Source organism: Aphelocoma coerulescens, chromosome 26 (genome assembly GCF_041296385.1).
Source record: "Aphelocoma coerulescens isolate FSJ_1873_10779 chromosome 26, UR_Acoe_1.0, whole genome shotgun sequence".
NCBI classification, from domain to species: Eukaryota; Metazoa; Chordata; class Aves; order Passeriformes; family Corvidae; genus Aphelocoma; species Aphelocoma coerulescens.
The window spans coordinates 485,363-507,315 of NC_091039.1; positions in this window are offsets into that span (position 1 = coordinate 485,363).

Sequence of the window (21,953 nt, forward strand, 5' to 3'; positions counted from 1 at the left end):
TCCTCTGCATCCTGCTTGCAGCAAGAGCAGAGGAAGCAACTTTGTTTCTTTTTAGCCAGTTTTCAGCTCCTTTTCTCTGGGGGGAGATGGAGAGTTGAACTTTGTTTTCCTGGGACTTTGGGGGTTTTTTCCCCTTCTCTTCTTGACTCTTTCAACATCAGAGCACATTGGGAGAATTTTCTCCCGAGGTGGGGGCCCTGAATGTGGGCCCATGAGCCAGCTGCAAGGAGGAGGAGAGAGACTACACCTACGGAAGTGTTGGGGTTCCTCCCCCCTGCCATGAGGTCATGGGAGAGGGGACCCTGGGGTAGAGGCATGGCCTGGGCACGGGGTCTCCCTGCTCCCTGCTCACATGTGCCCTAATCCTGTTCAGCACTGCTTATTTTGTGTTGCCCTGTGCGAGGAGGGCCCTGGTTGTGCCGTGATTGCTCAGTTCTTTGGCAGTGCCCCGCCCATGTGGCTGGAGAAGAAAGAGCTCTGAAACTTCTCTCAAGAATGGCTCCCTGTTTCTTTGCACGGGCCTCGCTGTCTATGGATGTTTCAGGAGACCCCACCGAAACACGGAAGGACTCTCAAATTATCCCAGCTTTCTCTGCACAGCGAGAGCTTTTAATATTTAGCATTGCTATCCTTTTCCTGTGTGTTTGTTAAAAAAATAGTTTTTATCTCTTTCACTTTCTTCCCAGGAAAGTTCTTTTTTCCAAAAACCTGGTGGGGGAGGGCTGGGTGTAACCTGCCTTCTATCAGAGGATATTTTCCTCCACATTTGTCCAAACCGGCACAGCCTGTCCTTTCCTGGGTCTCTGTTGCAGATGGAAGCTGCTGGTGCCATTGTCAGCTTGAAGCACTCTTTTGATGCAAGCAGATGTTGCCAGGTGTGTTCAGCAGCTGTTGCTCAATGCTTATGCCAAGCTATTGTGTTCCTCATGGAACCAAGGAGCCATTGTGACACTGCAGGGGCTGATGGCATCAAGGAGGCAATTGTGACAGTACAGAACCTCCTAGAAACAAGGCTCCATTGTGACACCGTGGGGAATCATGGAATCAAGGAGCCCATTGTGACATAGCCAGGCTGCATGGAACCAATGGTCCATGGTTACACGGCGGATTCAAGAAGAGCACGGTGACACCACGCAACATCATGGAACCATAGGTCCATTGTGACACAGCGGGGCCTCATGGAAACAAGGGGACCATTGTGGCAAAGCAGGGCCTAATGGAAGCATGGAGAGCATTGTGACACTAAGGAAACTCCTGGAACCAAGATGACCACTGGCACATAATGGAACCTCATGGAAGCAAGCCTCCACAATGACTTTGGAGGGCCTCAGGGACCACAGGACCCATTGTGACACAGCAGGACCTGGTGGAACCAAGGAGCCTTTGTGATACTCCACATCCACATGGAAGCCAGGGTGCACTGAGACACAGCGGGGCCTTGTGGGAACCAAAGACACCTCTGCAAAAAGCAGGCTAGCTCATAGAAGCAAGGAGTCCATTGTTACAACGTAAAAGCTATGGAAGCAAGGGACCATTGTGACACTGCGGGGCCTCATGGAACCAATTGTCCATGATGACAATGCGGATCAAAGGAGACCATGGTGACACTGCGGAACCTGATGGAACCAAGGAGCCATTGTGACACAGTGGGGCCTCATGGAATCAAGGAGACCATTGTGACCCAGGTGTTGCATGGGAAGGCAAGGAGCCATTGTGACACTTTGGGCTTCTTCCCTTGAGCTCTGCAGCTGGCTGTCCCAGCCCAGCGCACCATGTGCCACCTGCTCTCCTCAGGGCTCTGCCTGCACACAGCCCCAGGAGAAGTTTTCCTGTTTGGAAGGAAAGAATGGAAAAGCCTGAGCAGGTTTCCTAAACAACAAACGCCACTCAGGAGCCACATACTCAGTACAGGCTGCCTGGAACGATGTCCCCTTTCTACAAGGGTCAGTGTGAGCAGGAATGAATGATCTCTGGGAGCAGAATTCTCGGAGTCTTTCCACTGAATTCTCTGTCCCTGTGTCTTGGGGTGACTTTATCGTGTGTATCCCCTATTGCTGCTCTATGCCCAGAAGTGAACTTTGTGCGTTTCTGTGCCTTTCAACTGAGCCTGAGAGGGGGGAGAGGAAAAAAACCGGACAAACTTCTCAGAGCGTTTGTTCAAGGACACACATACACACTCCTCTGCATCCTGCTTGCAGCAAGAGCAGAGGAAGCAACTTTGTTTCTTTTTAGCCAGTTTTCAGCTCCTTTTCTCTGGGGGGAGATGGAGAGTTGAACTTTGTTTTCCTGGGACTTTGGGGGTTTTTTCCCCTTCTCTTCTTGACTCTTTCAACATCAGAGCACATTGGGAGAATTTTCTCCCGAGGTGGGGGCCCTGAATGTGGGCCCATGAGCCAGCTGCAAGGAGGAGGAGAGAGACTACACCTACGGAAGTGTTGGGGTTCCTCCCCCCTGCCATGAGGTCATGGGAGAGGGGACCCTGGGGTAGAGGCATGGCCTGGGCACGGGGTCTCCCTGCTCCCTGCTCACATGTGCCCTAATCCTGTTCAGCACTGCTTATTTTGTGTTGCCCTGTGCGAGGAGGGCCCTGGTTGTGCCGTGATTGCTCAGTTCTTTGGCAGTGCCCCGCCCATGTGGCTGGAGAAGAAAGAGCTCTGAAACTTCTCTCAAGAATCGCTCCCTGTTTCTTTGCACGGGCCTCGCTGTCTATGGATGTTTCAGGAGACCCCACCGAAACACGGAAGGACTCTCAAATTATCCCAGCTTTCTCTGCACAGCGAGAGCTTTTAATATTTAGCATTGCTATCCTTTTCCTGTGTGTTTGTTAAAAAAATAGTTTTTATCTCTTTCACTTTCTTCCCAGGAAAGTTCTTTCTTCCAAAAACCTGGTGGGGGAGGGCTGGGTGTAACCTGCCTTCTATCAGAGGATATTTTCCTCCACATTTGTCCAAACCGGCACAGCCTGTCCTTTCCTGGGTCTCTGTTGCAGATGGAAGCTGCTGGTGCCATTGTCAGCTTGAAGCACTCTTTTGATGCAAGCAGATGTTGCCAGGTGTGTTCAGCAGCTGTTGCTCAATGCTTATGCCAAGCTATTGTGTTCCTCATGGAACCAAGGAGCCATTGTGACACTGCAGGGGCTGATGGCATCAAGGAGGCAATTGTGACAGTACAGAACCTCCTAGAAACAAGGCTCCATTGTGACACCGTGGGGAATCATGGAATCAAGGAGCCCATTGTGACACGGCTGCATGGAACCAATGGTCCATGGTTACACGGCGGATTCAAGAAGAGCACGGTGACACCACGCAACATCATGGAACCATAGGTCCATTGTGACACAGCGGGGCCTCATGGAAACAAGGGGACCATTGTGGCAAAGCAGGGCCTAATGGAAGCATGGAGAGCATTGTGACACTAAGGAAACTCCTGGAACCAAGATGACCACTGGCACATAATGGAACCTCATGGAAGCAAGCCTCCACAATGACTTTGGAGGGCCTCAGGGACCACAGGACCCATTGTGACACAGCAGGACCTGGTGGAACCAAGGAGCCTTTGTGATACTCCACATCCACATGGAAGCCAGGGTGCACTGAGACACAGCGGGGCCTTGTGGGAACCAAAGACACCTCTGCAAAAAGCAGGCTAGCTCATAGAAGCAAGGAGTCCATTGTTACAACGTAAAAGCTATGGAAGCAAGGGACCATTGTGACACTGCGGGGCCTCATGGAACCAATTGTCCATGATGACAATGCGGATCAAAGGAGACCATGGTGACACTGCGGAACCTGATGGAACCAAGGAGCCATTGTGACACAGTGGGGCCTCATGGAATCAAGGAGACCATTGTGACCCAGGTGTTGCATGGGAAGGCAAGGAGCCATTGTGACACTTTGGGCTTATTCCCTTGAGCTCTGCAGCTGGCTGTCCCAGCCCAGCGCACCATGTGCCACCTGCTCTCCTCAGGGCTCTGCCTGCACACAGCCCCAGGAGAAGTTTTCCTGTTTGGAAGGAAAGAATGGAAAAGCCTGAGCAGGTTTCCTAAACAACAAACGCCACTCAGGAGCCACATACTCAGTACAGGCTGCCTGGAACGATGTCCCCTTTCTACAAGGGTCAGTGTGAGCAGGAATGAATGATCTCTGGGAGCAGAATTCTCGGAGTCTTTCCACTGAATTCTCTGTCCCTGTGTCTTGGGGTGACTTTATCGTGTGTATCCCCTATTGCTGCTCTATGCCCAGAAGTGAACTTTGTGCGTTTCTGTGCCTTTCAACTGAGCCTGAGAGGGGGGAGAGGAAAAAAACCGGACAAACTTCTCAGAGCGTTTGTTCAAGGACACACATACACACTCCTCTGCATCCTGCTTGCAGCAAGAGCAGAGGAAGCAACTTTGTTTCTTTTTAGCCAGTTTTCAGCTCCTTTTCTCTGGGGGGAGATGGAGAGTTGAACTTTGTTTTCCTGGGACTTTGGGGGTTTTTTCCCCTTCTCTTCTTGACTCTTTCAACATCAGAGCACATTGGGAGAATTTTCTCCCGAGGTGGGGGCCCTGAATGTGGGCCCATGAGCCAGCTGCAAGGAGGAGGAGAGAGACTACACCTACGGAAGTGTTGGGGTTCCTCCCCCCTGCCATGAGGTCATGGGAGAGGGGACCCTGGGGTAGAGGCATGGCCTGGGCACGGGGTCTCCCTGCTCCCTGCTCACATGTGCCCTAATCCTGTTCAGCACTGCTTATTTTGTGTTGCCCTGTGCGAGGAGGGCCCTGGTTGTGCCGTGATTGCTCAGTTCTTTGGCAGTGCCCCGCCCATGTGGCTGGAGAAGAAAGAGCTCTGCAACTTCTCTCAAGAATGGCTCCCTGTTTCTTTGCACGGGCCTCGCTGTCTATGGATGTTTCAGGAGACCCCACCGAAACACGGAAGGACTCTCAAATTATCCCAGCTTTCTCTGCACAGCGAGAGCTTTTAATATTTAGCATTGCTATCCTTTTCCTGTGTGTTTGTTAAAAAAATAGTTTTTATCTCTTTCACTTTCTTCCCAGGAAAGTTCTTTTTTCCAAAAACCTGGTGGGGGAGGGCTGGGTGTAACCTGCCTTCTATCAGAGGATATTTTCCTCCACATTTGTCCAAACCGGCACAGCCTGTCCTTTCCTGGGTCTCTGTTGCAGATGGAAGCTGCTGGTGCCATTGTCAGCTTGAAGCACTCTTTTGATGCAAGCAGATGTTGCCAGGTGTGTTCAGCAGCTGTTGCTCAATGCTTATGCCAAGCTATTGTGTTCCTCATGGAAGCAAGGAGCCATTGTGACACTGCAGGGGCTGATGGCATCAAGGAGGCAATTGTGACAGTACAGAACCTCCTAGAAACAAGGCTCCATTGTGACACCGTGGGGAATCATGGAATCAAGGAGCCCATTGTGACACGGCTGCATGGAACCAATGGTCCATGGTTACACTGCGGATTCAAGAAGAGCACGGTGACACCACGCAACATCATGGAACCATAGGTCCATTGTGACACAGCGGGGCCTCATGGAAACAAGGGGACCATTGTGGCAAAGCAGGGCCTAATGGAAGCATGGAGAGCATTGTGACACTAAGGAAACTCCTGGAACCAAGATGACCACTGGCACATAATGGAACCTCATGGAAGCAAGCCTCCACAATGACTTTGGAGGGCCTCAGGGACCACAGGACCCATTGTGACACAGCAGGACCTGGTGGAACCAAGGAGCCTTTGTGATACTCCACATCCACATGGAAGCCAGGGTGCACTGAGACACAGCGGGGCCTTGTGGGAACCAAAGACACCTCTGCAAAAAGCAGGCTAGCTCATAGAAGCAAGGAGTCCATTGTTACAACGTAAAAGCTATGGAAGCAAGGGACCATTGTGACACTGCGGGGCCTCATGGAACCAATTGTCCATGATGACAATGCGGATCAAAGGAGACCATGGTGACACTGCGGAACCTGATGGAACCAAGGAGCCATTGTGACACAGTGGGGCCTCATGGAATCAAGGAGACCATTGTGACCCAGGTGTTGCATGGGAAGGCAAGGAGCCATTGTGACACTTTGGGCTTATTCCCTTGAGCTCTGCAGCTGGCTGTCCCAGCCCAGCGCACCATGTGCCACCTGCTCTCCTCAGGGCTCTGCCTGCACACAGCCCCAGGAGAAGTTTTCCTGTTTGGAAGGAAAGAATGGAAAAGCCTGAGCAGGTTTCCTAAACAACAAACGCCACTCAGGAGCCACATACTCAGTACAGGCTGCCTGGAACGATGTCCCCTTTCTACAAGGGTCAGTGTGAGCAGGAATGAATGATCTCTGGGAGCAGAATTCTCGGAGTCTTTCCACTGAATTCTCTGTCCCTGTGTCTTGGGGTGACTTTATCGTGTGTATCCCCTATTGCTGCTCTATGCCCAGAAGTGAACTTTGTGCGTTTCTGTGCCTTTCAACTGAGCCTGAGAGGGGGGAGAGGAAAAAAACCGGACAAACTTCTCAGAGCGTTTGTTCAAGGACACACATACACACTCCTCTGCATCCTGCTTGCAGCAAGAGCAGAGGAAGCAACTTTGTTTCTTTTTAGCCAGTTTTCAGCTCCTTTTCTCTGGGGGGAGATGGAGAGTTGAACTTTGTTTTCCTGGGACTTTGGGGGTTTTTTCCCCTTCTCTTCTTGACTCTTTCAACATCAGAGCACATTGGGAGAATTTTCTCCCGAGGTGGGGGCCCTGAATGTGGGCCCATGAGCCAGCTGCAAGGAGGAGGAGAGAGACTACACCTACGGAAGTGTTGGGGTTCCTCCCCCCTGCCATGAGGTCATGGGAGAGGGGACCCTGGGGTAGAGGCATGGCCTGGGCACGGGGTCTCCCTGCTCCCTGCTCACATGTGCCCTAATCCTGTTCAGCACTGCTTATTTTGTGTTGCCCTGTGCGAGGAGGGCCCTGGTTGTGCTGTGATTGCTCAGTTCTTTGGCAGTGCCCCGCCCATGTGGCTGGAGAAGAAAGAGCTCTGCAACTTCTCTCAAGAATGGCTCCCTGTTTCTTTGCACGGGCCTCGCTGTCTATGGATGTTTCAGGAGACCCCACCGAAACACGGAAGGACTCTCAAATTATCCCAGCTTTCTCTGCACAGCGAGAGCTTTTAATATTTAGCATTGCTATCCTTTTCCTGTGTGTTTGTTAAAAAAATAGTTTTTATCTCTTTCACTTTCTTCCCAGGAAAGTTCTTTTTTCCAAAAACCTGGTGGGGGAGGGCTGGGTGTAACCTGCCTTCTATCAGAGGATATTTTCCTCCACATTTGTCCAAACCGGCACAGCCTGTCCTTTCCTGGGTCTCTGTTGCAGATGGAAGCTGCTGGTGCCATTGTCAGCTTGAAGCACTCTTTTGATGCAAGCAGATGTTGCCAGGTGTGTTCAGCAGCTGTTGCTCAATGCTTATGCCAAGCTATTGTGTTCCTCATGGAAGCAAGGAGCCATTGTGACACTGCAGGGGCTGATGGCATCAAGGAGGCAATTGTGACAGTACAGAACCTCCTAGAAACAAGGCTCCATTGTGACACCGTGGGGAATCATGGAATCAAGGAGCCCATTGTGACACGGCTGCATGGAACCAATGGTCCATGGTTACACTGCGGATTCAAGAAGAGCACGGTGACACCACGCAACATCATGGAACCATAGGTCCATTGTGACACAGCGGGGCCTCATGGAAACAAGGGGACCATTGTGGCAAAGCAGGGCCTAATGGAAGCATGGAGAGCATTGTGACACTAAGGAAACTCCTGGAACCAAGATGACCACTGGCACATAATGGAACCTCATGGAAGCAAGCCTCCACAATGACTTTGGAGGGCCTCAGGGACCACAGGACCCATTGTGACACAGCAGGACCTGGTGGAACCAAGGAGCCTTTGTGATACTCCACATCCACATGGAAGCCAGGGTGCACTGAGACACAGCGGGGCCTTGTGGGAACCAAAGACACCTCTGCAAAAAGCAGGCTAGCTCATAGAAGCAAGGAGTCCATTGTTACAACGTAAAAGCTATGGAAGCAAGGGACCATTGTGACACTGCGGGGCCTCATGGAACCAATTGTCCATGATGACAATGCGGATCAAAGGAGACCATGGTGACACTGCGGAACCTGATGGAACCAAGGAGCCATTGTGACACAGTGGGGCCTCATGGAATCAAGGAGACCATTGTGACCCAGGTGTTGCATGGGAAGGCAAGGAGCCATTGTGACACTTTGGGCTTATTCCCTTGAGCTCTGCAGCTGGCTGTCCCAGCCCAGCGCACCATGTGCCACCTGCTCTCCTCAGGGCTCTGCCTGCACACAGCCCCAGGAGAAGTTTTCCTGTTTGGAAGGAAAGAATGGAAAAGCCGGAGCAGGTTTCCTAAACAACAAACCCCACTCAGGAGCCACATGCTCAGTACAGGCTGCCGGGAACGATGTCCCCTTTCTACAAGGGTCAGTGTGAGCAGGAATGAATGATCTCTGGGAGCAGAATTCTCGGAGTCTTTCCACTGAATTCTCTGTCCCTGTGTCTTGGGGTGACTTTATCATGTGTATCCCCTATTGCTGCTCTATGCCCAGAAGTGAACTTTGTGCATTTCTGTGCCTTTCAACTGAGCCTGAGAGGGGGGAGAGGAAAAAAAACCGGACAAACTTCTCAGAGCGTTTGTTCAAGGACACACATACACACTCCTCTGCATCCTGCTTGCAGCAAGAGCAGAGGAAGCAACTTTGTTTCTTTTTAGCCAGTTTTCAGCTCCTTTTCTCTGGGGGGAGATGGAGAGTTGAACTTTGTTTTCCTGGGACTTTGGGGGTTTTTTCCCCTTCTCTTCTTGACTCTTTCAACATCAGAGCACATTGGGAGAATTTTCTCCCGAGGTGGGGGCCCTGAATGTGGGCCCATGAGCCAGCTGCAAGGAGGAGGAGAGAGACTACACCTACGGAAGTGTTGGGGTTCCTCCCCCCTGCCATGCGGTCATGGGAGAGGGGACCCTGGGGTAGAGGCATGGCCTGGGCACGGGGTCTCCCTGCTCCCTGCTCACATGTGCCCTAATCCTGTTCAGCACTGCTTATTTTGTGTTGCCCTGTGCGAGGAGGGCCCTGGTTGTGCCGTGATTGCTCAGTTCTTTGGCAGTGCCCCGCCCATGTGGCTGGAGAAGAAAGAGCTCTGAAACTTCTCTCAAGAATCGCTCCCTGTTTCTTTGCACGGGCCTCACTGTCTATGGATGTTTCAGGAGACCCCACCGAAACACGGAAGGACTCTCAAATTATACCAGCTTTCTCTGCACAGCGAGAGCTTTTAATATTTAGCATTGCTATCCTTTTCCTGTGTGTTTGTTAAAAAAATAGTTTTTATCTCTTTCACTTTCTTCCCAGGAAAGTTCTTTTTTCCAAAAACCTGGTGGGGGAGGGCTGGGTGTAACCTGCCTTCTATCAGAGGATATTTTCCCCCACATTTGTCCAAACCGGCACAGCCTGTCCTTTCCCTGGGTGTCTGTTGCAGATGGAAGCTGCTGGTGCCATTGTCAGCTTGAAGCCCTCTTTTGATGCAAGCAGATGTTGCCAGGTGTGTTCAGCAGCTGTTGCTCAATGCTTATGCAAAGCTTTTGTGTTCCTCATGGAACCAAGGAGCCATTGTGACACTGCAGGGGCTGATGGCATCAAGGAGACCATTGTGACAGTACAGAACCTCCTAGAAACAAGGCTCCATTGTGACACCGTGGGGAATCATGGAATCAAGGAGCCCATTGTGACACGGCTGCATGGAACCAATGGTCCATGGTTACACTGCGGATTCAAGAAGAGCACAGTGACACCACGCAACATCATGGAACCATAGGTCCATTGTGACACAGCGGGGCCTCATGGAAACAAGGGGACCATTGTGGCAAAGCAGGGCCTAATGGAAGCATGGAGAGCATTGTGACACTAAGGAAACTCCTGGAACCAAGATGACCACTGGCACATAATGGAACCTCATGGAAGCAAGCCTCCACAATGACTTTGGAGGGCCTCAGGGACCACAGGACCCATTGTGACACAGCAGGACCTGGTGGAACCAAGGAGCCTTTGTGATACTCCACATCCACATGGAAGCCAGGGTGCACTGAGACACAGCGGGGCCTTGTGGGAACCAAAGACACCTCTGCAAAAAGCAGGCTAGCTCATAGAAGCAAGGAGTCCATTGTTACAACGTAAAAGCTATGGAAGCAAGGGACCATTGTGACACTGCGGGGCCTCATGGAACCAATTGTCCATGATGACAATGCGGATCAAAGGAGACCATGGTAACACTGCGGAACCTGATGGAACCAAGGAGCCATTGTGACACAGTGGGGCCTCATGGAATCAAGGAGACCATTGTGACCCAGGTGTTGCATGTGAAGGCAAGGAGCCATTGTGACACTTTGGGCTTCTTCCCTTGAGCTCTGCAGCTGGCTGTCCCAGCCCAGCGCACCATGTGCCACCTGCTCTCCTCAGGGCTCTGCCTGCACACAGCCCCAGGAGAAGTTTTCCTGTTTGGAAGGAAAGAATGGAAAAGCCGGAGCAGGTTTCCTAAACAACAAACCCCACTCAGGAGCCACATGCTCAGTACAGGCTGCCTGGAACGATGTCCCCTTTCTACAAGGGTCAGTGTGAGCAGGAATGAATGATCTCTGGGAGCAGAATTCTCGGAGTCTTTCCACTGAATTCTCTGTCCCTGTGTCTTGGGGTGACTTTATCATGTGTATCCCCTATTGCTGCTCTATGCCCAGAAGTGAACTTTGTGCATTTCTGTGCCTTTCAACTGAGCCTGAGAGGGGGGAGAGGAAAAAAACCGGACAAACTTCTCAGAGCGTTTGTTCAAGGACACACATACACACTCCTCTGCATCCTGCTTGCAGCAAGAGCAGAGGAAGCAACTTTGTTTCTTTTTAGCCAGTTTTCAGCTCCTTTTCTCTGGGGGGAGATGGAGAGTTGAACTTTGTTTTCCTGGGACTTTGGGGGTTTTTTCCCCTTCTCTTCTTGACTCTTTCAACATCAGAGCACATTGGGAGAATTTTCTCCCGAGGTGGGGGCCCTGAATGTGGGCCCATGAGCCAGCTGCAAGGAGGAGGAGAGAGACTACACCTACGGAAGTGTTGGGGTTCCTCCCCCCTGCCATGAGGTCATGGGAGAGGGGACCCTGGGGTAGAGGCATGGCCTGGGCACGGGGTCTCCCTGCTCCCTGCTCACATGTGCCCTAATCCTGTTCAGCACTGCTTATTTTGTGTTGCCCTGTGCGAGGAGGGCCCTGGTTGTGCCGTGATTGCTCAGTTCTTTGGCAGTGCCCCGCCCATGTGGCTGGAGAAGAAAGAGCTCTGAAACTTCTCTCAAGAATGGCTCCCTGTTTCTTTGCACGGGCCTCGCTGTCTATGGATGTTTCAGGAGACCCCACCGAAACACGGAAGGACTCTCAAATTATCCCAGCTTTCTCTGCACAGCGAGAGCTTTTAATATTTAGCATTGCTATCCTTTTCCTGTGTGTTTGTTAAAAAAATAGTTTTTATCTCTTTCACTTTCTTCCCAGGAAAGTTCTTTTTTCCAAAAACCTGGTGGGGGAGGGCTGGGTGTAACCTGCCTTCTATCAGAGGATATTTTCCTCCACATTTGTCCAAACCGGCACAGCCTGTCCTTTCCTGGGTCTCTGTTGCAGATGGAAGCTGCTGGTGCCATTGTCAGCTTGAAGCACTCTTTTGATGCAAGCAGATGTTGCCAGGTGTGTTCAGCAGCTGTTGCTCAATGCTTATGCCAAGCTATTGTGTTCCTCATGGAACCAAGGAGCCATTGTGACACTGCAGGGGCTGATGGCATCAAGGAGGCAATTGTGACAGTACAGAACCTCCTAGAAACAAGGCTCCATTGTGACACCGTGGGGAATCATGGAATCAAGGAGCCCATTGTGACATAGCCAGGCTGCATGGAACCAATGGTCCATGGTTACACGGCGGATTCAAGAAGAGCACGGTGACACCACGCAACATCATGGAACCATAGGTCCATTGTGACACAGCGGGGCCTCATGGAAACAAGGGGACCATTGTGGCAAAGCAGGGCCTAATGGAAGCATGGAGAGCATTGTGACACTAAGGAAACTCCTGGAACCAAGATGACCACTGGCACATAATGGAACCTCATGGAAGCAAGCCTCCACAATGACTTTGGAGGGCCTCAGGGACCACAGGACCCATTGTGACACAGCAGGACCTGGTGGAACCAAGGAGCCTTTGTGATACTCCACATCCACATGGAAGCCAGGGTGCACTGAGACACAGCGGGGCCTTGTGGGAACCAAAGACACCTCTGCAAAAAGCAGGCTAGCTCATAGAAGCAAGGAGTCCATTGTTACAACGTAAAAGCTATGGAAGCAAGGGACCATTGTGACACTGCGGGGCCTCATGGAACCAATTGTCCATGATGACAATGCGGATCAAAGGAGACCATGGTGACACTGCGGAACCTGATGGAACCAAGGAGCCATTGTGACACAGTGGGGCCTCATGGAATCAAGGAGACCATTGTGACCCAGGTGTTGCATGGGAAGGCAAGGAGCCATTGTGACACTTTGGGCTTATTCCCTTGAGCTCTGCAGCTGGCTGTCCCAGCCCAGCGCACCATGTGCCACCTGCTCTCCTCAGGGCTCTGCCTGCACACAGCCCCAGGAGAAGTTTTCCTGTTTGGAAGGAAAGAATGGAAAAGCCTGAGCAGGTTTCCTAAACAACAAACGCCACTCAGGAGCCACATACTCAGTACAGGCTGCCTGGAACGATGTCCCCTTTCTACAAGGGTCAGTGTGAGCAGGAATGAATGATCTCTGGGAGCAGAATTCTCGGAGTCTTTCCACTGAATTCTCTGTCCCTGTGTCTTGGGGTGACTTTATTGTGTGTATCCCCTATTGCTGCTCTATGCCCAGAAGTGAACTTTGTGCGTTTCTGTGCCTTTCAACTGAGCCTGAGAGGGGGGAGAGGAAAAAAACCGGACAAACTTCTCAGAGCGTTTGTTCAAGGACACACATACACACTCCTCTGCATCCTGCTTGCAGCAAGAGCAGAGGAAGCAACTTTGTTTCTTTTTAGCCAGTTTTCAGCTCCTTTTCTCTGGGGGGAGATGGAGAGTTGAACTTTGTTTTCCTGGGACTTTGGGGGTTTTTTCCCCTTCTCTTCTTGACTCTTTCAACATCAGAGCACATTGGGAGAATTTTCTCCCGAGGTGGGGGCCCTGAATGTGGGCCCATGAGCCAGCTGCAAGGAGGAGGAGAGAGACTACACCTACGGAAGTGTTGGGGTTCCTCCCCCCTGCCATGAGGTCATGGGAGAGGGGACCCTGGGGTAGAGGCATGGCCTGGGCACGGGGTCTCCCTGCTCCCTGCTCACATGTGCCCTAATCCTGTTCAGCACTGCTTATTTTGTGTTGCCCTGTGCGAGGAGGGCCCTGGTTGTGCCGTGATTGCTCAGTTCTTTGGCAGTGCCCCGCCCATGTGGCTGGAGAAGAAAGAGCTCTGCAACTTCTCTCAAGAATGGCTCCCTGTTTCTTTGCACGGGCCTCGCTGTCTATGGATGTTTCAGGAGACCCCACCGAAACACGGAAGGACTCTCAAATTATCCCAGCTTTCTCTGCACAGCGAGAGCTTTTAATATTTAGCATTGCTATCCTTTTCCTGTGTGTTTGTTAAAAAAATAGTTTTTATCTCTTTCACTTTCTTCCCAGGAAAGTTCTTTCTTCCAAAAACCTGGTGGGGGAGGGCTGGGTGTAACCTGCCTTCTATCAGAGGATATTTTCCTCCACATTTGTCCAAACCGGCACAGCCTGTCCTTTCCTGGGTCTCTGTTGCAGATGGAAGCTGCTGGTGCCATTGTCAGCTTGAAGCACTCTTTTGATGCAAGCAGATGTTGCCAGGTGTGTTCAGCAGCTGTTGCTCAATGCTTATGCCAAGCTATTGTGTTCCTCATGGAAGCAAGGAGCCATTGTGACACTGCAGGGGCTGATGGCATCAAGGAGGCAATTGTGACAGTACAGAACCTCCTAGAAACAAGGCTCCATTGTGACACCGTGGGGAATCATGGAATCAAGGAGCCCATTGTGACACGGCTGCATGGAACCAATGGTCCATGGTTACACTGCGGATTCAAGAAGAGCACGGTGACACCACGCAACATCATGGAACCATAGGTCCATTGTGACACAGCGGGGCCTCATGGAAACAAGGGGACCATTGTGGCAAAGCAGGGCCTAATGGAAGCATGGAGAGCATTGTGACACTAAGGAAACTCCTGGAACCAAGATGACCACTGGCACATAATGGAACCTCATGGAAGCAAGCCTCCACAATGACTTTGGAGGGCCTCAGGGACCACAGGACCCATTGTGACACAGCAGGACCTGGTGGAACCAAGGAGCCTTTGTGATACTCCAGATCCACATGGAAGCCAGGGTGCACTGAGACACAGCGGGGCCTTGTGGGAACCAAAGACACCTCTGCAAAAAGCAGGCTAGCTCATAGAAGCAAGGAGTCCATTGTTACAACGTAAAAGCTATGGAAGCAAGGGACCATTGTGACACTGCGGGGCCTCATGGAACCAATTGTCCATGATGACAATGCGGATCAAAGGAGACCATGGTGACACTGCGGAACCTGATGGAACCAAGGAGCCATTGTGACACAGTGGGGCCTCATGGAATCAAGGAGACCATTGTGACCCAGGTGTTGCATGGGAAGGCAAGGAGCCATTGTGACACTTTGGGCTTCTTCCCTTGAGCTCTGCAGCTGGCTGTCCCAGCCCAGCGCACCATGTGCCACCTGCTCTCCTCAGGGCTCTGCCTGCACACAGCCCCAGGAGAAGTTTTCCTGTTTGGAAGGAAAGAATGGAAAAGCCGGAGCAGGTTTCCTAAACAACAAACCCCACTCAGGAGCCACATGCTCAGTACAGGCTGCCTGGAACGATGTCCCCTTTCTACAAGGGTCAGTGTGAGCAGGAATGAATGATCTCTGGGAGCAGAATTCTCGGAGTCTTTCCACTGAATTCTCTGTCCCTGTGTCTTGGGGTGACTTTATCGTGTGTATCCCCTAATGCTGCTCTATGCCCAGAAGTGAACTTTGTGCATTTCTGTGCCTTTCAACTGAGCCTGAGAGGGGGGAGAGGAAAAAAACCGGACAAACTTCTCAGAGCGTTTGTTCAAGGACACACATACACACTCCTCTGCATCCTGCTTGCAGCAAGAGCAGAGGAAGCAACTTTGTTTCTTTTTAGCCAGTTTTCAGCTCCTTTTCTCTGGGGGGAGATGGAGAGTTGAACTTTGTTTTCCTGGGACTTCGGGGGTTTTTTTTCCCTTCTTCTCTTCTTGACTCTTTCAACATCAGAGCACATTGGGAGAATTTTCTCCCGAGGTGGGGGCCCTGAATGTGGGCCCATGAGCCAGCTGCAAGGAGGAGGAGAGAGACTACACCTACGGAAGTGTTGGGGTTCCTCCCCCCTGCCATGAGGTCATGGGAGAGGGGACCCTGGGGTAGAGGCATGGCCTGGGCACGGGGGTCTCCCTGCTCCCTGCTCACATGTGCCCTAATCCTGTTCAGCACTGGTTATTTTGTGTTGCCCTGTGCGAGGAGGGCCCTGGTTGTGCTGTGATTGCTCAGTTCTTTGGCAGTGCCCCGCCCATGTGGCTGGAGAAGAAAGAGCTCTGAAACTTCTCTCAAGAATGGCTCCCTGTTTCTTTGCACGGGCCTCGCTGTCTATGGATGTTTCAGGAGACCCCACCGAAACACAGAAGGACTCTCAAATTATCCCAGCTTTCTCTGCACAGCGAGAGCTTTTAATATTTAGCATTGTTATCCTTTTCCTGTGTGTTTGTTAAAAAAATAGTTTTTATCTCTTTCACTTTCTTCCCAGGAAAGTTCTTTTTTCCAAAAACCTGGTGGGGGAGGGCTGGGTGTAACCTGCCTTCTATCAGAGGATATTTTCCTCCACATTTGTCCAAACCGGCACAGCCTGTCCTTTCCTGGGTCTCTGTTGCAGATGGAAGCTGCTGGTGCCATTGTCAGCTTGAAGCACTCTTTTGATGCAAGCAGATGTTGCCAGGTGTGTTCAGCAGCTGTTGCTCAATGCTTATGCCAAGCTATTGTGTTCCTCATGGAACCAAGGAGCCATTGTGACACTGCAGGGGCTGATGGCATCAAGGAGGCAATTGTGACAGTACAGAACCTCCTAGAAACAAGGCTCCATTGTGACACCGTGGGGAATCATGGAATCAAGGAGCCCATTGTGACACGGCTGCATGGAACCAATGGTCCATGGTTACACGGCGGATTCAAGAAGAGCACGGTGACACCACGCAACATCACGGAACCATAGGTCCATTGTGACACAGCGGGGCCTCATGGAAACAAGGGGACCATTGTGGCAAAGCAGGGCCTAATGGAAGCATGGAGAGCATTGTGACACTAAGGAAACTCCTGGAACCAAGATGACCACTGGCACATAATGGAACCTCATGGAAGCAAGCCTCCACAATGACTTTGGAGGGCCTCAGGGACCACAGGACCCATTGTGACACAGCAGGACCTGGTGGAACCAAGGAGCCTTTGTGATACTCCACATCCACATGGAAGCCAGGGTGCACTGAGACACAGCGGGGCCTTGTGGGAACCAAAGACACCTCTGCAAAAAGCAGGCTAGCTCATAGAAGCAAGGAGTCCATTGTTACAACGTAAAAGCTATGGAAGCAAGGGACCATTGTGACACTGCGGGGCCTCATGGAACCAATTGTCCATGATGACAATGCGGATCAAAGGAGACCATGGTGACACTGCGGAACCGCATGGAACCAAGGAGCCATTGTGACACAGTGGGGCCTCATGGAATCAAGGAGACCATTGTGACCCAGGTGTTGCATGTGAAGGCAAGGAGCCATTGTGACACTTTGGGCTTCTTCCCTTGAGCTCTGCAGCTGGCTGTCCCAGCCCAGCGCACCATGTGCCACCTGCTCTCCTCAGGGCTCTGCCTGCACACAGCCCCAGGAGAAGTTTTCCTGTTTGCAAGGAAAGAATGGAAAAGCCGGAGCAGGTTTCCTAAACAACAAACCCCACTCAGGAGCCACATGCTCAGTACAGGCTGCCTGGAACGATGTCCCCTTTCTACAAGGGTCAGTGTGAGCAGGAATGAATGATCTCTGGGAGCAGAATTCTCGGAGTCTTTCCACTGAATTCTCTCTCCCTGTGTCTTGGGGTGACTTTATCGTGTGTATCCCCTAATGCTGCTCTATGCCCAGAAGTGAACTTTGTGCATTTCTGTGCCTTTCAACTGAGCCTGAGAGGGGGGAGAGGAAAAAAACCGGACAAACTTCTCAGAGCGTTTGTTCAAGGACACACATACACACTCCTCTGCATCCTGCTTGCAGCAAGAGCAGAGGAAGCAACTTTGTTTCTTTTTAGCCAGTTTTCAGCTCCTTTTCTCTGGGGGGAGATGGAGAGTTGAACTTTGTTTTCCTGGGACTTCGGGGGTTTTTTTTCCCTTCTTCTCTTCTTGACTCTTTCAACATCAGAGCACATTGGGAGAATTTTCTCCCGAGGTGGGGGCCCTGAATGTGGGCCCATGAGCCAGCTGCAAGGAGGAGGAGAGAGACTACACCTACGGAAGTGTTGGGGTTCCTCCCCCCTGCCATGAGGTCATGGGAGAGGGGACCCTGGGGTAGAGGCATGGCCTGGGCACGGGGGTCTCCCTGCTCCCTGCTCACATGTGCCCTAATCCTGTTCAGCACTGGTTATTTTGTGTTGCCCTGTGCGAGGAGGGCCCTGGTTGTGCTGTGATTGCTCAGTTCTTTGGCAGTGCCCCGCCCATGTGGCTGGAGAAGAAAGAGCTCTGCAACTTCTCTCAAGAATGGCTCCCTGTTTCTTTGCACGGGCCTCGCTGTCTATGGATGTTTCAGGAGACCCCACCGAAACACAGAAGGACTCTCAAATTATCCCAGCTTTCTCTGCACAGCGAGAGCTTTTAATATTTAGCATTGTTATCCTTTTCCTGTGTGTTTGTTAAAAAAATAGGTTTTATCTCTTTCACTTTCTTCCCAGGAAAGTTCTTTTTTCCAAAAACCTGGTGGGGGAGGGCTGGGTGTAACCTGCCTTCTATCAGAGGATATTTTCCTCCACATTTGTCCAAACCGGCACAGCCTGTCCTTTCCTGGGTCTCTGTTGCAGATGGAAGCTGCTGGTGCCATTGTCAGCTCGAAGCACTCTTTTGATGCAAGCAGATGTTGCCAGGTGTGTTCAGCAGCTGTTGCTCAATGCTTATGCCAAGCTATTGTGTTCCTCATGGAACCAAGGAGCCATTGTGACACTGCAGGGGCTGATGGCATCAAGGAGGCAATTGTGACAGTACAGAACCTCCTAGAAACAAGGCTCCATTGTGACACCGTGGGGAATCATGGAATCAAGGAGCCCATTGTGACACGGCTGCATGGAACCAATGGTCCATGGTTACACGGCGGATTCAAGAAGAGCACGGTGACACCACGCAACATCATGGAACCATAGGTCCATTGTGACACAGCGGGGCCTCATGGAAACAAGGGGACCATTGTGGCAAAGCAGGGCCTAATGGAAGCATGGAGAGCATTGTGACACTAAGGAAACTCCTGGAACCAAGATGACCACTGGCACATAATGGAACCTCATGGAAGCAAGCCTCCACAATGACTTTGGAGGGCCTCAGGGACCACAGGACCCATTGTGACACAGCAGGACCTGGTGGAACCAAGGAGCCTTTGTGATACTCCACATCCACATGGAAGCCAGGGTGCACTGAGACACAGCGGGGCCTTGTGGGAACCAAAGACACCTCTGCAAAAAGCAGGCTAGCTCATAGAAGCAAGGAGTCCATTGTTACAACGTAAAAGCTATGGAAGCAAGGGACCATTGTGACACTGCGGGGCCTCATGGAACCAATTGTCCATGATGACAGTGCGGATCAAAGGAGACCATGGTGACACTGCGGAACCTGATGGAACCAAGGAGCCATTGTGACACAGTGGGGCCTCATGGAATCAAGGAGACCATTGTGACCCAGGTGTTGCATGGGAAGGCAAGGAGCCATTGTGACACTTTGGGCTTCTTCCCTTGAGCTCTGCAGCTGGCTGTCCCAGCCCAGCGCACCATGTGCCACCTGCTCTCCTCAGGGCTCTGCCTGCACACAGCCCCAGGAGAAGTTTTCCTGTTTGGAAGGAAAGAATGGAAAAGCCGGAGCAGGTTTCCTAAACAACAAACCCCACTCAGGAGCCACATGCTCAGTACAGGCTGCCTGGAACGATGTCCCCTTTCTACAAGGGTCAGTGTGAGCAGGAATGAATGATCTCTGGGAGCAGAATTCTCGGAGTCTTTCCACTGAATTCTCTGTCCCTGTGTCTTGGGGTGACTTTATTGTGTGTATCCCCTATTGCTGCTCTATGCCCAGAAGTGAACTTTGTGCATTTCTGTGCCTTTCAACTGAGCCTGAGAGGGGGGAGAGGAAAAAAAACCGGACAAACTTCTCAGAGCGTTTGTTCAAGGACACACATACACACTCCTCTGCATCCTGCTTGCAGCAAGAGCAGAGGAAGCAACTTTGTTTCTTTTTAGCCAGTTTTCAGCTCCTTTTCTCTGGGGGGAGATGGAGAGTTGAACTTTGTTTTCCTGGGACTTTGGGGGTTTTTTCCCCTTCTCTTCTTGACTCGTTCAACATCAGAGCACATTGGGAGAATTTTCTCCCGAGGTGGGGGCCCTGAATGTGGGCCCATGAGCCAGCTGCAAGGAGGAGGAGAGAGACTACACCTACGGAAGTGTTGGGGTTCCTCCCCCCTGCCATGAGGTCATGGGAGAGGGGACCCTGGGGTAGAGGCATGGCCTGGGCACGGGGTCTCCCTGCTCCCTGCTCACATGTGCCCTAATCCTGTTCAGCACTGCTTATTTTGTGTTGCCCTGTGCGAGGAGGGCCCTGGTTGTGCTGTGATTGCTCAGTTCTTTGGCAGTGCCCCGCCCATGTGGCTGGAGAAGAAAGAGCTCTGCAACTTCTCTCAAGAATCGCTCCCTGTTTCTTTGCACGGGCCTCGCTGTCTATGGATGTTTCAGGAGACCCCACCGAAACACGGAAGGACTCTCAAATTATCCCAGCTTTCTCTGCACAGCGAGAGCTTTTAGTATTTAGCATTGCTATCCTTTTCCTGTGTGTTTGTTAAAAAAATAGTTTTTATCTCTTTCACTTTCTTCCCAGGAAAGTTCTTTTTTCCAAAAACCTGGTGGGGGAGGGCTGGGTGTAACCTGCCTTCTATCAGAGGATATTTTCCTCCACATTTGTCCAAACCGGCACAGCCTGTCCTTTCCTGGGTCTCTGTTGCAGATGGAAGCTGCTGGTGCCATTGTCAGCTTGAAGCCCTCTTTTGATGCAAGCAGATGTTGCCAGGTGTGTTCAGCAGCTGTTGCTCAATGCTTATGCCAAGCTATTGTGTTCCTCATGGAACCAAGGAGCCATTGTGACACTGCAGGGGCTGATGGCATCAAGGAGGCAATTGTGACAGTACAGAACCTCCTAGAAACAAGGCTCCATTGTGACACCGTGGGGAATCATGGAATCAAGGAGCCCATTGTGACACGGCTGCATGGAACCAATGGTCCATGGTTACACGGCGGATTCAAGAAGAGCACGGTGACACCATGCAACATCATGGAACCATAGGTCCATTGTGACACAGCGGGGCCTCATGGAAACAAGGGGACCATTGTGGCAAAGCAGGGCCTAATGGAAGCATGGAGAGCATTGTGACACTAAGGAAACTCCTGGAACCAAGATGACCACTGGCACATAATGGAACCTCATGGAAGCAAGCCTCCACAATGACTTTGGAGGGCCTCAGGGACCACAGGACCCATTGTGACACAGCAGGACCTGGTGGAACCAAGGAGCCTTTGTGATACTCCAGATCCACATGGAAGCCAGGGTGCACTGAGACACAGCGGGGCCTTGTTGGAACCAAAGACACCTCTGCAAAAAGCAGGCTAGCTCATAGAAGCAAGGAGTCCATTGTTACAACGTAAAAGCTATGGAAGCAAGGGACCATTGTGACACTGCGGGGCCTCATGGAACCAATTGTCCATGATGACAATGCGGATCAAAGGAGACCATGGTGACACTGCGGAACCTGATGGAACCAAGGAGCCATTGTGACACAGTGGGGCCTCATGGAATCAAGGAGACCATTGTGACCCAGGTGTTGCATGGGAAGGCAAGGAGCCATTGTGACACTTTGGGCTTCTTCCCTTGAGCTCTGCAGCTGGCTGTCCCAGCCCAGCGCACCATGTGCCACCTGCTCTCCTCAGGGCTCTGCCTGCACACAGCCCCAGGAGAAGTTTTCCTGTTTGGAAGGAAAGAATGGAAAAACCTGAGCAGGTTTCCTAAACAACAAACGCCACTCAGGAGCCACATACTCAGTACAGGCTGCCTGGAACGATGTCCCCTTTCTACAAGGGTCAGTGTGAGCAGGAATGATCTCTGGGAGCAGAATTCTCGGAGTCTTTCCACTGAATTCTCTGTCCCTGTGTCTTGGGGTGACTTTATCATGTGTATCCCCTATTGCTGCTCTATGCCCAGAAGTGAACTTTGTGCGTTTCTGTGCCTTTCAACTGAGCCTGAGAGGGGGGAGAGGAAAAAAACCGGACAAACTTCTCAGAGCGTTTGTTCAAGGACACACATACACACTCCTCTGCATCCTGCTTGCAGCAAGAGCAGAGGAAGCAACTTTGTTTCTTTTTAGCCAGTTTTCAGCTCCTTTTCTCTGGGGGGAGATGGAGAGTTGAACTTTGTTTTCCTGGGACTTTGGGGGTTTTTTCCCCTTCTCTTCTTGACTCTTTCAACATCAGAGCACATTGGGAGAATTTTCTCCCGAGGTGGGGGCCCTGAATGTGGGCCCATG